Source organism: Mytilus californianus, unplaced genomic scaffold (genome assembly GCF_021869535.1).
Source record: "Mytilus californianus isolate M0D057914Y unplaced genomic scaffold, xbMytCali1.0.p SCAF_1, whole genome shotgun sequence".
In the NCBI taxonomy this organism is placed as follows: Eukaryota; Metazoa; Mollusca; class Bivalvia; order Mytilida; family Mytilidae; genus Mytilus; species Mytilus californianus.
In genome coordinates this window covers 88,871,299-88,885,682 of record NW_026262581.1, presented here as the reverse complement: position 1 = coordinate 88,885,682, position 14,384 = coordinate 88,871,299, and the positions used below count along the sequence as shown (strand labels likewise).

The following is a 14,384-nucleotide window of genomic DNA, read 5'->3' as shown; positions in this document are numbered from 1 at the left end:
TCATTCATAGAATATATGTTATCAATAACACATTCAACCATCATGCTAATTTAAGAAAACTTTGTCCGAAGTAGATTTTGCCATTCTTTTTATAAAAGATAGTTGGGCTTACTCTTTTGATGTGTATTAAAATTAGAATGAGAAATACTTGTTTGAAAGAAGAAAGTCAAGTGATTTATAATATTGAACGAGAGGAGATACTTAGATTGAATGTACTCTAATAAGTTTTTGGAATACTTTTGTGGTATCAAATTAGTGGCAACACTAGTTTACAAGGAAACTTATACATCAAGGGCTCCATGTTGAAAAATTGAAGTCATCCCTTCAAAGGTTTTATTGACGCTATCATGATTTGGTCGACCATTATGAGATATCTGTGTCGCAGAACACCATGGATATGTTTCAATAACCGTCATCACAACTCTATCGATCTCTCTTCCTCGATAATGATATTCCCGAAAGCGTCTTATCACCGGATTTGTACTTGGGTGCCACATCATGAGCAGGAACTGATCACGCAATCCGCACATCTAATTTCGACCCCGGTATTTGCTGTTGTCCGTCTTGCTCAGTCTATAGTTTTCTAAATAAAGGCAACAGTAGTATACGGCTGTTCAATAGTCATAAATCGATTAAGCGAAAACAAATCCGGGTTACAAACTAAAACCGAGGGAAACACATCAACTATAAGAGGAAAACAACGGAACAACAGAAACACTGAACTGCAACAAAAACAAACGCCAACATACATAGAAAGTTATTCATTGTTATTGTTGTTGGTCCTTTATTCGTTTTTATCTTTTGACATTATTTTGATTGCTCCGTAGGTGTCTTCTCTCTTTGGTTTCAAACTCGTGGAATTTAATTCATGTTCATAATTGTTCATTTGAGAAAGAGAATAACGGTTTCAATACCAGTAAAAGAAGGATGTTTTTTTACTATTAAAAAAAAACATTTTACACACTGTATTGTTTGGAATCAATTATTAATTTTTTAAATTATAACTTTCAATATTTAGATTAATACTATAATAAGTATATTAGTACTGAGGAAGATGTATTCTACAAAAGCAATGATGAAAAAAGACACAAAAGAAAAAGTCAGGTATGTTGTTCTTAAAAAATAATTTACCATTTTTCTCTCCTGTTTTTGTACATTCTGACTGCGTTTTTGCAACGCTTTTTTTTTTAACAATATGACATGTTATTGGGCTTGGTAAATAAATATAGAAAGTCTTTTGTTTCGTGAGGAACTTGTATATTTGAACTCTTTTTCCAATCAGTATATAAACACACATAACAGAGATCCAATAACAAGATTAAATCAATTTATCTCGGAAACTCGTATTTGTAGTCTATCCATACCAGAACGTAACAGTATTCTTGTCAGCAAGCTTGATTTTAACCTTATATCTTAAACACAAACTATGACAGTATTGGTTTGATATTACTGTTCTTGAAAAGTCTGGGTTGTGGTGGCCCAATCCCTTTAACCCAGTAGAATTGTAATCAATCTTCGTTGTTTGCCCTAGTTTTTAACAAAAATTTTTGTATATATAGCATATAATTTGGTTTATAATTGTTTCGACAGCTGCATTTTATTGCTCGGTTGAGATGTCTTCTCTTAATGATCTATAACGACTTTTGGGTGTTTGTTTTTGTTTCTGTGTCTCGTCAGGAATTTATAGCTTAGCGGTCACATCATAGCCGTTAAAATAATTACTATTGAAGATTATTTTGATAGATAACGCTCATTCTTCTTGTTTCGTTCAGTTTGTTAGCAGTTCTTGTCTAACCAAAAATATTCCCTCCGCCCACCCATTTCAGCCGGCCTTCATTCCGCATGTGACGGTTTCATCTCAGCTATGCAGTAATACCTTTGCACTGCCATTCATTGCATTTTTTATCACTGGTCAGTCTTTTTAATGACAATTTTTTATCCCCTAAGTTCTATCAACTTACAAAAGAGGGACGAAAGATACCAGAGGGACAGTCAAACTCATAGACCGAAAACAAACTGACAACGCCATGGCCAAAAATAAAAAGACAAACAGACAAATAATAGTACAGATGACACAACATAGAAAACTAAAGACTAAGCAACACGAACCCCAACAAAAACTGGGGGTGAAAACTTGATTACAACTTACATTTCATTAGTTAGACTACAGTTGACAGGTCAGGTCACGACGAATTTCCTGTCTACCACTGTTTCGCAAGCATCCGTAGTTCGCGCAAACTAAACGCTTTACAACGGATCAGGATTCAGGGAATTCGACGGGAAAATATTTTCAAAATAGGTAAAATATTTTCAAAATTAGCTGAGATGATTTCCCAAGTTTTGCTACACTATTTAAGTTTTAGTCCATATGACAAAAAAGTAATTATGAAAATAAAAATCACATGAGGGCAGCATAAAATATTAAATTGTTTATACGACTAACTGTCATGTCATCACGAAAAGGGTAATGGTTCTTACCATATTGCAATAACTGGAATTATTGTGGGGCCCGCTGAAACAATGGATATTCCTAGATTGCCCAGTTAATGCATTTTTGTGTGCAGTATGGAGAACAGAGAAGAACTGGTATATGGTTGAGAGGCTATGCAATGTAAAAAGGGGGCAACCTAATCCATGAAATTTAAAGACTTTTTTCCTCAGAAAAATGCCAAATAGAAGTAATGAACATGCATAATTTGAAGTAATAATTATACATAATTTGTTACACCACTGTCCCAGGTTAGAGAGAGGGTTTGACGCCAGAAAACATGTTAATCACGCTGATTTATGTATGTTCTTGTCCAAAGTCAGGACCCTGATATTTATTGTTTGGCGTTTGTGGCTGTATATCATATTTGTTGTTTTGTACATAAATCCGGCCGTTAGTTTTTTCGTTTGAATTGTTTTAAATTTGTCATTTCGGGGCCTTACTATGTGGTATGGGTTTTGCATATTGTGGAAGGCCGTACGTTGTTGACCTATAGAGTGGAGAGTTGTTCCAATGGCAATTATGCCACATCTTCTTATTTTTATAATGTTAAGTGTTAATAAATTAAATGAAATATTTATGATTTCAGGGCCGGCGTTCGTAGCATAGCTGTTCTAGCTCCAATACTTGGACTTACGTGGCTATTTGGCATATAAGTTCTCATAAAGACCTCATTGTTTTTGCTTATTTATTCACAATTCTGAACTCGTTTCAGGTATGCATTAATATTTTAGAAGGAAAAGTAATATTAAATAGTGAAATCAAACGTTCAAAATAAAAACATATAGATATGCAAGTATGCCATATTATTCACTTGTGCAAAAATCAGAGCGGTGTGAAACTCTTGCAACAGAAAAGAACAAATTTTTCCAAAAAGAAATTTCAATAGTGTTCAGATAAACTACATTTACTCTCTATCATTGACTCTATTGATTAAGCAAAGATTGAAGAATTGAATTTGAACAAAAGAAATTCCCTTGACGGCAAACAAATCTTCGGTCAATTCTTATATTTATTGTACTTACAAGTCTTCATTTATTGTTTAAGATTTATATACAAATGTTATGAATATTATTCTAAAATGAGATATTGTATATTTCAGGGTCTTTTAATCTTCATTTTTCATTGTGTACTGAATGTTAAGGTGAGTACTTTACACGGCTTAACAAGTATTTATATATAATTTACTTCACGTTTACAATTTTAATATCTGTGAGGATACAGAGTTGGATTCCATTTTTCATCTAGCAATGTTTGATTAAACATATAAACCATTGACGTATTCCTTAAAATAGGTTTTGAATAAAGGCAGCAGTAGTATACCGCTGTTCAATAGTCATAAATCGATTAAGCGAAAACAAATCCGGTTCACAAACCAAAACCGAGGGAAACGTATCAACTATAAGAGGAAAACAACGGAACAACAGAAACACTGAACTGCAACAAAAACAAACGCCAACATACATATAAACGGACTATTTGATAACAACTGCCATATTCCTGACTAAGTACAGGACATTTTAAGAAAAAATGGTGGGTTGAACCTGGTTTTATGGCTAGCCAAACCTCCCGCTTATATGGCAATGTTAAAAATACCGCTAAAATGACAACATTACGTGACAGGAATATAGTACAAATAAACGCAAGAACACTCAGGACAGAGAAACACATAGATAAATAAGATAATAGTACATTACAACATGTAAACAACAGAATAACAACGGACACCTCCCATGAATCCACGACAGCACACCAGGACACCACAAACGAATTATAAACTGTGTGTCACACGAATGTATCAACGCCACAAAAAGTGACGTATTTTTTCCGATGTTTATATTATCACAGGTAAAGGAGAAGGCCCGGTAAGGGCTAATTTTGGCCTAAATTTTGAAGTACATCTGATGAAAGATTTTTGACATTTTTTAAATACTTAAGTGTCTATTCAGTCGATTCAATTAGTTTTTTTGAAAAGAGTTGAACTGATTTAGTCATTAAAGACGCTCAAATGCAAGCATAAATATGAAAAATCTATCAAATATGCTATAAAACGTCACTTTTCTGGTGGTTTTTGTCTAAAATGTAAGTGGCCGCATTCGTGTTCAGTCTCAACCTTTATATATGTTATGTAATATCATAAAGTACAACACATATTTAAATATTAAGACTGAACACAAGTGCCGTCTAAAAATTAGCACAAGTGTTAAAATTGTGAAGATTTCAGTAATTTTGCATGAATTAATGATGCTAGTACCTGATGCATGTGCATTGTATTGTCAAAAGCAGCCAATATTTATTTAGCAAAAGTATTCTACTGTCCAATAAATAGCTAAAAGTTTACATCTAAACAAATTTGTAAAAATGCTATATTTTGGGCCAAAACGGGGTCCTACCGGGCCTACTCCTTTTTAAAAATAGAATAGATTTGTTTTATTGTAGACTCTTACAAGAATATAAGATTGAGTTTGTAATGGTGTTGTTTTAAGTATTTTCTAACCATGACAAGAATATTAAAATGGAATTGTGTTTTAATGGTGTTATTATTTGTATTTTCTATCCATGTCGGTTTTTCTTCTAAATCAAAACTGTGTATAAACAAAAAAGTCCTGTGCATATAGTTGCTTTAAAATAAAAATCATATAAATGAAATAGCTGATTAATTATCTTAACTTTTACATACATATAGAAAATAAAAATAAAATAACTGTAATATTAGGCAAGATCATGTAAGACCAAACAGTAAACACACTTGAAAACAAACAACATTTAACAAAAACACTGTAGACGAACCACGAGTAACTCGACTATACTGACAATTAATAAAATTGAGAATGGAAATGGGGAATGTGTCAAAGAGACAACAACCCGACCACAGAACAGACAACAGCAGAAGGCCACAACAGGTCTCCAATGCAGCGAGAAATTCCCGCACCCGGAGGCGTCCTTCAGCTGGCCCCTAAACAAATATATATACTAGTTCAGTAATAATGAACGCCATACTAAACTCCAAATTGTACACAAGAAACTAAAATTAAAAATAATACAAGACTAACAAAGGCTAGAGGCTCCTGACTTGGGACAGGCGCAAAAATGCGGCGGTGTTAAACATGTTTATGAGATCTCAACCCTCCCCATATACCTCTAGCCAATGTAGAAAAGTAAACGCATAACAATACGCACATTAAAATTCAGTTCAAGAGAAGTCCGAGTCTGATGTCAGAAGATGTAACCAAAGAAAATAAACAAAATGACAATAATACATAAATAACAACAGACTACTAGCAGTTAACTGACATGCCAGCTCCAGACCTCAATTAAACTGATTGAAAGATTATGTCTTCATCATATGAATATCAGGCACAATCCTTCCCGTTAGGGGTTTAGTATCATACCATCATAACATATATGAGAAGAACATAACCCGTGTCATGCCAACAACTGGTTTTTAAATAAATGTGTTTAGTGCCGATGCAAAGACCCTATAAGTGAATCAATATTAACGCCAAAATATGCAATCTTTAATGACCTGACAACAGTATCGTAACTATATCCCTTCTTAATAAGTCTATTTAAAGGTTTTGTTAGTTTCAGAGGTGAATACTGACATTTTTGTGCTTTATAAAGAATATTTCCATAAAAAATTGGATGTGAAATACCTGAACGTATAAGAAGTCTGCATGTTGAGCTATATTTACGAATGATGTCCTTATACCGATGATAAAATTTAGTAAATGTTTTGACTAGTTTGTGATATCGAAAACCCTGGTGTAATAATTTTTCAGTAATACATAAATTTCTCTCGCCAAAATCTAAAACATTGTTACACACACGAGCGAATCGTACAAGTTGAGATATATAAACACCGTAAGATGGTGACAAGGGAACGTCACCATCTAAAAATGGATAATTAACGACAGGAAATGAAAAATCATCTCTTTTATCATATATTTTAGTATTAAGCTTTCCGTTAATGATAAAGATATCAAGATCGAGGAAAGGGCAGTGGTCATTGTTAGTATTAGCTTTATTTAAAGTAAGTTCAACAGGATAAATTTCTTTAGTATACATACTGAAGTCGTCATTATTGAGAGCCAAAATATCATCCAAATATCTAAAAGTATTATTAAATTTGTGTATCAGATGTTGTTTCGATGGGTCTTTACTGATTTTTGTCATAAATTGTAACTCATAGCAATACAAAAAAAGGTCCGCAATAAGTGGTGCACAGTTAGTCCCCATTGGAATTCCGATAACCTGACGATATACGGAATCTCCAAAGCGAACAAAAATGTTATCTAGTAAAAATTCAAGGGCATATATAGTATCAAAGCATGTCCAATTGGCATAGTTTTTTTGTTTATTGCTACTAAAAAATGACCTAAAAGAGTTTGAACATATATATTCACATTCTGACTTTTTGAATGCCCATTTAATTAGGTGTGTGAATTTTTTCCTAATGAGAATGTGAGGCAATGTGGTATATAGGGTAGAAAAATCAAAACTTTGAACAGATTCAAAATCACCAATATATGCATACAATTTATCAAGTACTTCCAACGAGTTCTTGACACTCCAAAAGTAATTAATTCCACTATTTTCGAAGGCCTTATTTGAACAATTTATTATCAGGTTTTTGATTGTACCAAGTGTACTGGTAAGAAGAATAGACAATTTAGTAGTGGAATAATGGCTTGAAGACGAAATGAATCTATATTTGTAAGGTGTTTTGTGTAGCTTCGGAAGCCAATACATAGTTGGGACTTTCATTGTATTTGGTTCTGCTTGTAAAGCGGTAGCTAAAAGTTTATGTTTGTTACAGATGTCGTTTTCTGAAAATGGAGTCAGTTGGAATGTTGGTGAATTGGTGATTTCTTTTTTCAGAACCTCAATGTAAAATTTACGTCAAACAATAATAATATTATTAGCAGCTTTATCGGCCGGGACAAAAACAAATTCCTTGGCTAGTTCTTTTAGTTTATGTTTGATACGAGAAATAGGTTTATTGTGGTTATTGTTAAGAGTAAAATGTTCTTTAAAATGTTGAATACGTATATCAACTATGTTCATTATTGATTTAAAAAAAGAGTCCAAAGATTTTTTGTCAGCTTTTTCCCGTTTTATCCATTTCAAACAGTAAGTATGGAGTGAGTCGTGGATGATATTACGACACTCATTCCAATTAATAATTGACGGGGGACGATATTTAGGTCCTTTACTGAGGAATGATTTTAACTCTCGGTCTTGAACGATGTTAAGATCTCCTGTTATAACATGGGAAATGGGTCCATAAATGTATTCGGAATTACTGCAATTACATGAAGTAGGTGTATTTTCACTGATATTAACATCTTTACACAATTGGCTATAATTAAACACAAATTTCCGGGTAGATTTCTTGTAAATATAACAAATAAGAGGGAGCTCAGTATTATCAAAATATCCCGGAATTTGTTCTTTAACAGAATGGTCGTTAAAAATACCGGCAATATTTACAAAATCAAAACCTTTATTGACATACTTTATTTTAATAAACTGTTTTTTATGATCTTCAGGGCGATCAATTTTGGGAAACAGTTTAGAATAACAATATGCCATTATAATTTGAACGATTTCATACTTAGGACTGCTATATGAAATTGTGTTGCAATCCTCTAAAATTTTATTTAACTTATTAACCGGTAATGAACAGAGCTTTGTTAACAGATAATGTCTGCCGTTGTTTTTTGAAATAGAAATTAGGTCCGAAATATTGGTATGATTGGTCCGAAATTTTCTTTGATTGCGATTTTTTCTACGACCATGAGAACGGTTTTTACGAACAGTTTTAGAAGCCATATCCAAAATGTTAACAGAATCGGTTCTTGATATATTACCAATTCCCATGATATTATCATTAAGACCGAGAGGGTAGACTGTCTGTAATTTTTTAATCCAATTTAATTCAATTATTTTGCGCGATCGTACAAACTTTGAATGAGATTCACCAGGCTGCTTATTTACTACTTCTAAAGGTTGAACTGCTAAATATTTAATAGGATGATTGTGCTTCTTAAGGTGTTGATAAATGATACTTTTGAATTTATTGGGTCTTTTAAAACGATACAGATGTTCTTGAGTGCGTTTAGATAAATATCGTCCAGTTTCACCTACGTACTGAATACCGCATCCCGGTTTGTTTTATGTGAGTAAATAAATTATACTGTTTGTTTTTCAAGTTATATCAGTTTCAAAATTTAAAGAAAATGTGCGACCATTAAACGTGGACCTTACCGTATTGTTGGTGGAAAGACGGGGACATGTAAGTCATTTTTTGGCATGACACTTATCGATAGAAGGGTAACCACGATTTTTATTGTTAAAAATGTTAGCGATGGTAGTATTTTTATATAAGCGATTTTGAAGATTGAGACGTGTAGATACCCTTTGAACGAGTTTAGTATTTAATATTTTTCCATTTCTAAGCTTCATATTTACGACATATTTGAAATGTTAACATTTTAAAACTCTGCAGCCTTGAAAAATACAGAAAAACAAATCTCTCTATATGGTCTTTTTAAACTTTATATATTGCGAAATTGATTTGTAGATACAGCAAGCAGTAAAACGCAAATGCAACAGATTCGCTCAAGATCATCCTTGGGCAAGATTGCGGAAGAAAGAGAAGGTTGAGATATCAACCGTAGATACGGTAAGTTCATGTTATATTAAGATGTATTCTTCCTTTGAAACTAATTATATATTTGATATGTAGTTTTTTTATTAGACAACACAGTTAATTGTTTGTATAATGATACTTTCTCACACTTTTTTTCTATACTGCTTATGTACTTGTTAATTTGACTTTTTAGAACCACGGTACAAAGACTACAAAAACCACAACTGGCACAGAGAGTACATCAGGTCAGAGTGTAATCTGTAAAATGTTTTTCTCGTATTGAGTTAACTTTGGATCAGTTTTGAAGTTAATTTAAGTTTTAATTAAGGACAAAGTATAATGGATAATACTGATTTGCATCATTGCTCTAGACATGATATGTAGTTTAAGTTTAAACATGTTTTATTTGCAAAATATCACAAAAAGGATTAGACACAAGTTAGTCTAATTTAGATCGTCTTCTCCTAAACATGATATGTATTTGCTGGTAGTACACAATCATGTTACAAGTGAAGGTCATCTGCATGCAAAAAGCTATCACCAATGCAGAATGATCGAAAATGCAGTAAATCACACACCTTTTATAGTTTCCTAAAACCAAGAGTGAATAGTTCAATGACTTATGCTATAAAGGCAGCACATGTGTGTAACAGGAGTGAAATAAATCAGACACCAATCCATATTTTTGGGGGCATGTAAAATTATGCCTCCTTACAAAAAGAAGTGCGTTTTATTTGAATTTCACTTAATACTTATGTTGTTTACAACTGAATGTCTGTTCTTATACCGCTCTCAAAACAAGATAGCCTACGAAGTGTACTACATATATGATATACTATAGAGATCGAATGTACAAATTTTTAAACTATTGATTAAACGTTCTGACCAAAATCTCATATTACAGTAAGAAAATAAATTTAAGTTTTTAAAATGAAGTAACGCAAATTTGGATTTTTAATAAATTTATTTTAATTAAGAAGACTTTTTAAAACACGATTTTACTTCTTCTTAATGACCTTTTTTTCGTTTCATATTCACTTTACTTTTTTATTCTAAATGTGTTTTGTTTTTTCATTTACAGTTTGAAACTGAAAAAACAGGATTTTGGAAAATGTGCATCAAGTATAGAAACACACACATGCTTGACATTTTTGTATTGTAAATTGCAAATCTCAAAACTATATATACCATTTGCAGAAGATGTTAATTTTGTTGAATAAAATACTTCATATAATTTTGATTTTTTAATACAAATATATTATTAGGATTGACTTTTATTTCATTGACTCTCGACAATCATCTGACGTAAACCAATTCTTAAAAACTAAATGAAAAAGAAGCAGAAACTATCAAAGGGTCATCAGTCAATAAGAGACCTACAAAATCAAGGCAAAACTTTAAAAACGACGAAAAAACAATCAACAAAATACAAAAAACTACGTCAGAAACTAAAGACTGAACAGCATGAAACATAAGAATACTTGTGGTTTCATGGCAACACATTTTGTCCTACAATTAAGTACTATGGCATCGAAATTTCTTATAGCTATATAAATTACTAAAATTAACAAACAATTTTCCATTTCTATTCTGCAAAACACACTTTTAAAACTTATTGTAGTTTTTCTAGCTTCATATGGTTGTAAAAGCGTTAACAGAAGCAAGTTTCATAAAAAAAATATACAGTGACACTTTTGTGTACAAATGAAACGGAAAAAAAAATTATATTTTTATATTAAAACATTTATTTCTATGACTAATAATAACTTATGATATTGATACAGTACACATTGATATAGAAAACAACTTTAAAATAAATTAAGACACGTATACAAATTATCATACACAAAATGTACATCTTAAAACCAGTAGTGATAACATATATCCTTTTAGGGTGATAATAGTCTGCTACTGTGTAATTTATATTTTAAATAACTATAACAACGTTAAAGATACCAGAAATATATTAATTATTCAAGCTATACTCAACTTATTTTCTGGGTAATTTATATAATTAAACTGTAAATAAAATGGTTCACAGATAATATAAGAATAACGTTAACTATATTTGGTGTATAGATTGACTGTTAGTTTTACATGTGTGTCTGGCAGGTTTAATTTGATCTTGACTTAATTTTATTTGTTCAATGGTCAATGTTACGATTTTGTGCTTATATTCGCTTCTTACATCTCAAAAAAACAAAGAGTATTGGACAATTTTGAATCAACGTGAACATTCAAAACAGCTGAATACTAATTTTGAGGTTTTACCCATTTCTTTCAAAGAACTTAATTCAGATGCCTAAGATCCAATGGGCTTGCCAAATAATGATAAAAGTGTAATGAGTGAACTGAATGGTAATCTTAATAGTTTAATTACGAAAGAAGAAATATTCAAATTTATCAAGAATCTAAAAAATAATAAAGCTTGCAGTGATGATATGATAACTAATTAGTATAGTAAGACTTCATGCGATTGTTTTATTGATGTGTATATTGAATTGATAAACTTGATTTTAATACGCCCGTTTACGGGACGTATTATGGTATACCGTTGTCCGTCCGTCTGTCCGTTCGTCGTCAACATGTCGGACAATAACTCAAAAACGCTTTAACCAATTTGCATGAAGCTTTGGTGAATTGTTTATATCTATTGACGTGAGCTCCCTTTTTTTTTATATAAATTTTAGATTTTACGTTTCCGAGTTATGGGGTTTTATTGATTAAAAACGGGGGATTTTCCAGTTTTCGGACAATAACTCAAAAATGCTTTCACCAATTTGCAAGAAACTTTGGTGAATTGTTTATATCTATTGACGTGAGCTCCCTTTCGATTTTTATAAATTTTAGATTTTACGTTTCCGAGTTATGGGGTTTTATTCATTAAAAAAAGGGGGATTTTCCAGTTTTCGGACAATAACTCAAAAATCCTTTGAGCAGTTTTCATGAAACTTTGGTGAATTGTTTATATCTATTGACGTAAGCTCCCTTTCGATTTTTATAAATTTTAGAATTTACGTTTCCGAGTTATGGGGTTTTATTCATTAAAAAGGAGTGATTTTCCGGTTTTCGGACAATTTCTTTAAAGTGCTTTGAGCAGTTTTCATGAAACATTGGTGACTGGTTTATATCTTTTAAGATAATCTCCCTTTAGTTTTTCATAAATTTCTGATATGACATTGAGAAGTTATTGAACTTTATTCTTTGAAAAAGCGACGGGCGTATCATGCGCTCATGGCGCAGCTGTTTATTAGAACTGGAATAGTACCAGTATCTTGGGTAATTGTTTTATAAAAAACAAAGGCAATAAGTTTGATCCAAAAAACTATCGACCCATCACTATTGTTAGCTGTGTGGGTAAACTATCGACCCATCACTATTGTTAGCTGTGTGGGTAAACTATCGACCCATCACTATTGTTAGCTGTGTGGGTAAACTATCGATCCATCACTATTGTTAGCTGTGTGGGTAAACTATCGACCCATCAATATTGTTAGCTGTGTGGGTAAACTATCGACCCATTACTATTGTTAGCTGTGTGTGCGAACTATCGACCCATTACTATTGTTAGCTGTGTGGGTAAACTATCGACCCATTACTATTGTTAGCTGTGTGGGTAAACTATCTACAGGTAATAGAGTGGCAAGGTTCTCCGATGAAGTTTTACTACTCAATGAAAACAGTGTAGGTTTCGAAATGGTAACTCAACAATTGACTGTATCTTTACACTCTACTCTTTCTTTTTTTTTGAATTTTAAAAGTAAAATAAAAAAAATTGTTCAGTGCTTTTTTCGTTTTTGAAAAAGCATTTGACACAGTGAGGAGAGATACTTTATGACATAAGATGATAGTAAATAATATTAATGGTTATATGTATAACATTATTTATAACATGTATGATGACTTAAAAATTGTTAACAATTTTACTATTTTGAAATTTATTTGTCTAAAAAAAGCTCATTTAAGCAAACAAGATGTATCTAGCAGAAAAGGCTACGAGAGTCAAGAATGAGGTTATCAAAATGGGAGGAATATAAAAGAAATATGTGGTATGATTGCCAATGAGACAACTATCCACCAAAGTTCAAATGAAGTGGATGTAAGCAATTTTAGGCAACCGTACGGCCTTCAACAATGAGAAAACCCATACCGTATAGTTGGCTATTAAAGGCCCCGACATGAAAATAAGATACAATTCAATTGAGAAAACTAATGGCCTAATTCATAAAAAGTAATTTACGAAAAACAAATATGACAGACATGAACCAACGACAACAACTAAACTACAGGCTCCTGACAGGCACATATAGAATGTGGCGGGGTTAAACATGTTTGAAGGCGCCAATCCTCCCCTAACCTTGGACAGTGTTGTAACAGTACAAAAAGAGAACAAACTAAAACAATTAATTGAAAAGGGATTAACTCATCGGATTGATACAAAGCAGAAAAACATCTAACAAAAACACAAACCGGAGGTAGCAGCGTATCTATAAATTCCTAAAAACAAAACAAATACACAGATCTGAGAGTACTCGCAGTTACTGACATCTAGTTCAAAGCCAATAACAACTAATTTAAAAATCATGTATCTACGACTAAAATATCAATCAGTACACATCCAACATCCAATGGATCTAGTGTAAAGACTGACGTCATTAATAGTCAGAGAAAAACATGACCTTGTTCAATGCCAAAATAAAGGTATCGACAGATTGTATTACCGTGAATGTGCATATGTGTATAACAATAATATTTAGTATGGTTTTAATTTACTGATGACAAAATCAATATTCATACCAATAAAAACAATATTCAAAGATCTAATTACATTGTTGAATTGGTAACCGTTTAGAATAAGTTTATTTTAAGGATTGATAATTTTACCTGGATCGTTTCTAAATTTCCGGCTCGGTAAACAACATCATCGTAAAAATTAGGATGTGCTATTCCGTTTGAAATAAGTTTACTACAGGTACAGCCAAAATTAACTTGCAAACCATATGTTTGTATCTAATGAAGAATTTAGTAAAGATTGTATGTGATTTATGGTAATGAAATCCCTGAATTAATAATTTACCAGTAATACATGGATTACGCTCATTGAAATCCAAACCGTCACTACAGACACGGGCAAAGCGAACGAGTTGGGATATATAAACACCGTAAGACGGTGCCAAAAAACTATCATCGTCCAAAAAGGAAAAATAACAATAGGGAAAGAAAAATCGTCCCTTTTGTCGT

At 32.1% G+C, this 14,384-nt stretch overlaps 2 protein-coding genes across 8 annotated transcripts in view; one reads left to right on the top strand and one right to left on the bottom strand.

Moving 5' to 3' along the window:
• Nucleotides 1-14,384, bottom strand: part of LOC127709649 (uncharacterized) — a 479,059-nt gene that overhangs the window by 145,269 nt on the left and 319,406 nt on the right. The window lies entirely within an intron of this gene.
• LOC127709481 (uncharacterized) overlaps nt 1-14,384 on the top strand; it is a 149,221-nt gene that overhangs the window by 57,984 nt on the left and 76,853 nt on the right. The window contains exons 23-28 of one of the 6 annotated variants that reach the window (XR_007985689.1): nt 1,019-1,104; nt 3,078-3,203; nt 3,591-3,632; nt 9,075-9,176; nt 9,337-9,388; nt 10,225-10,407. The exons of 3 other annotated variants lie outside the window; for them this stretch is intronic. The gene's annotated coding sequence lies outside the window, so the exon portion shown is untranslated. Of the gene's footprint in view, nt 1-1,018; nt 1,105-3,077; nt 3,204-3,590; nt 3,633-9,074; nt 9,177-9,336; nt 9,389-10,224; nt 10,408-14,384 lie in introns of those variants that run through there. 2 more of the 6 variants (XR_007985691.1, XR_007985694.1) reach the window with 2 other exon arrangements.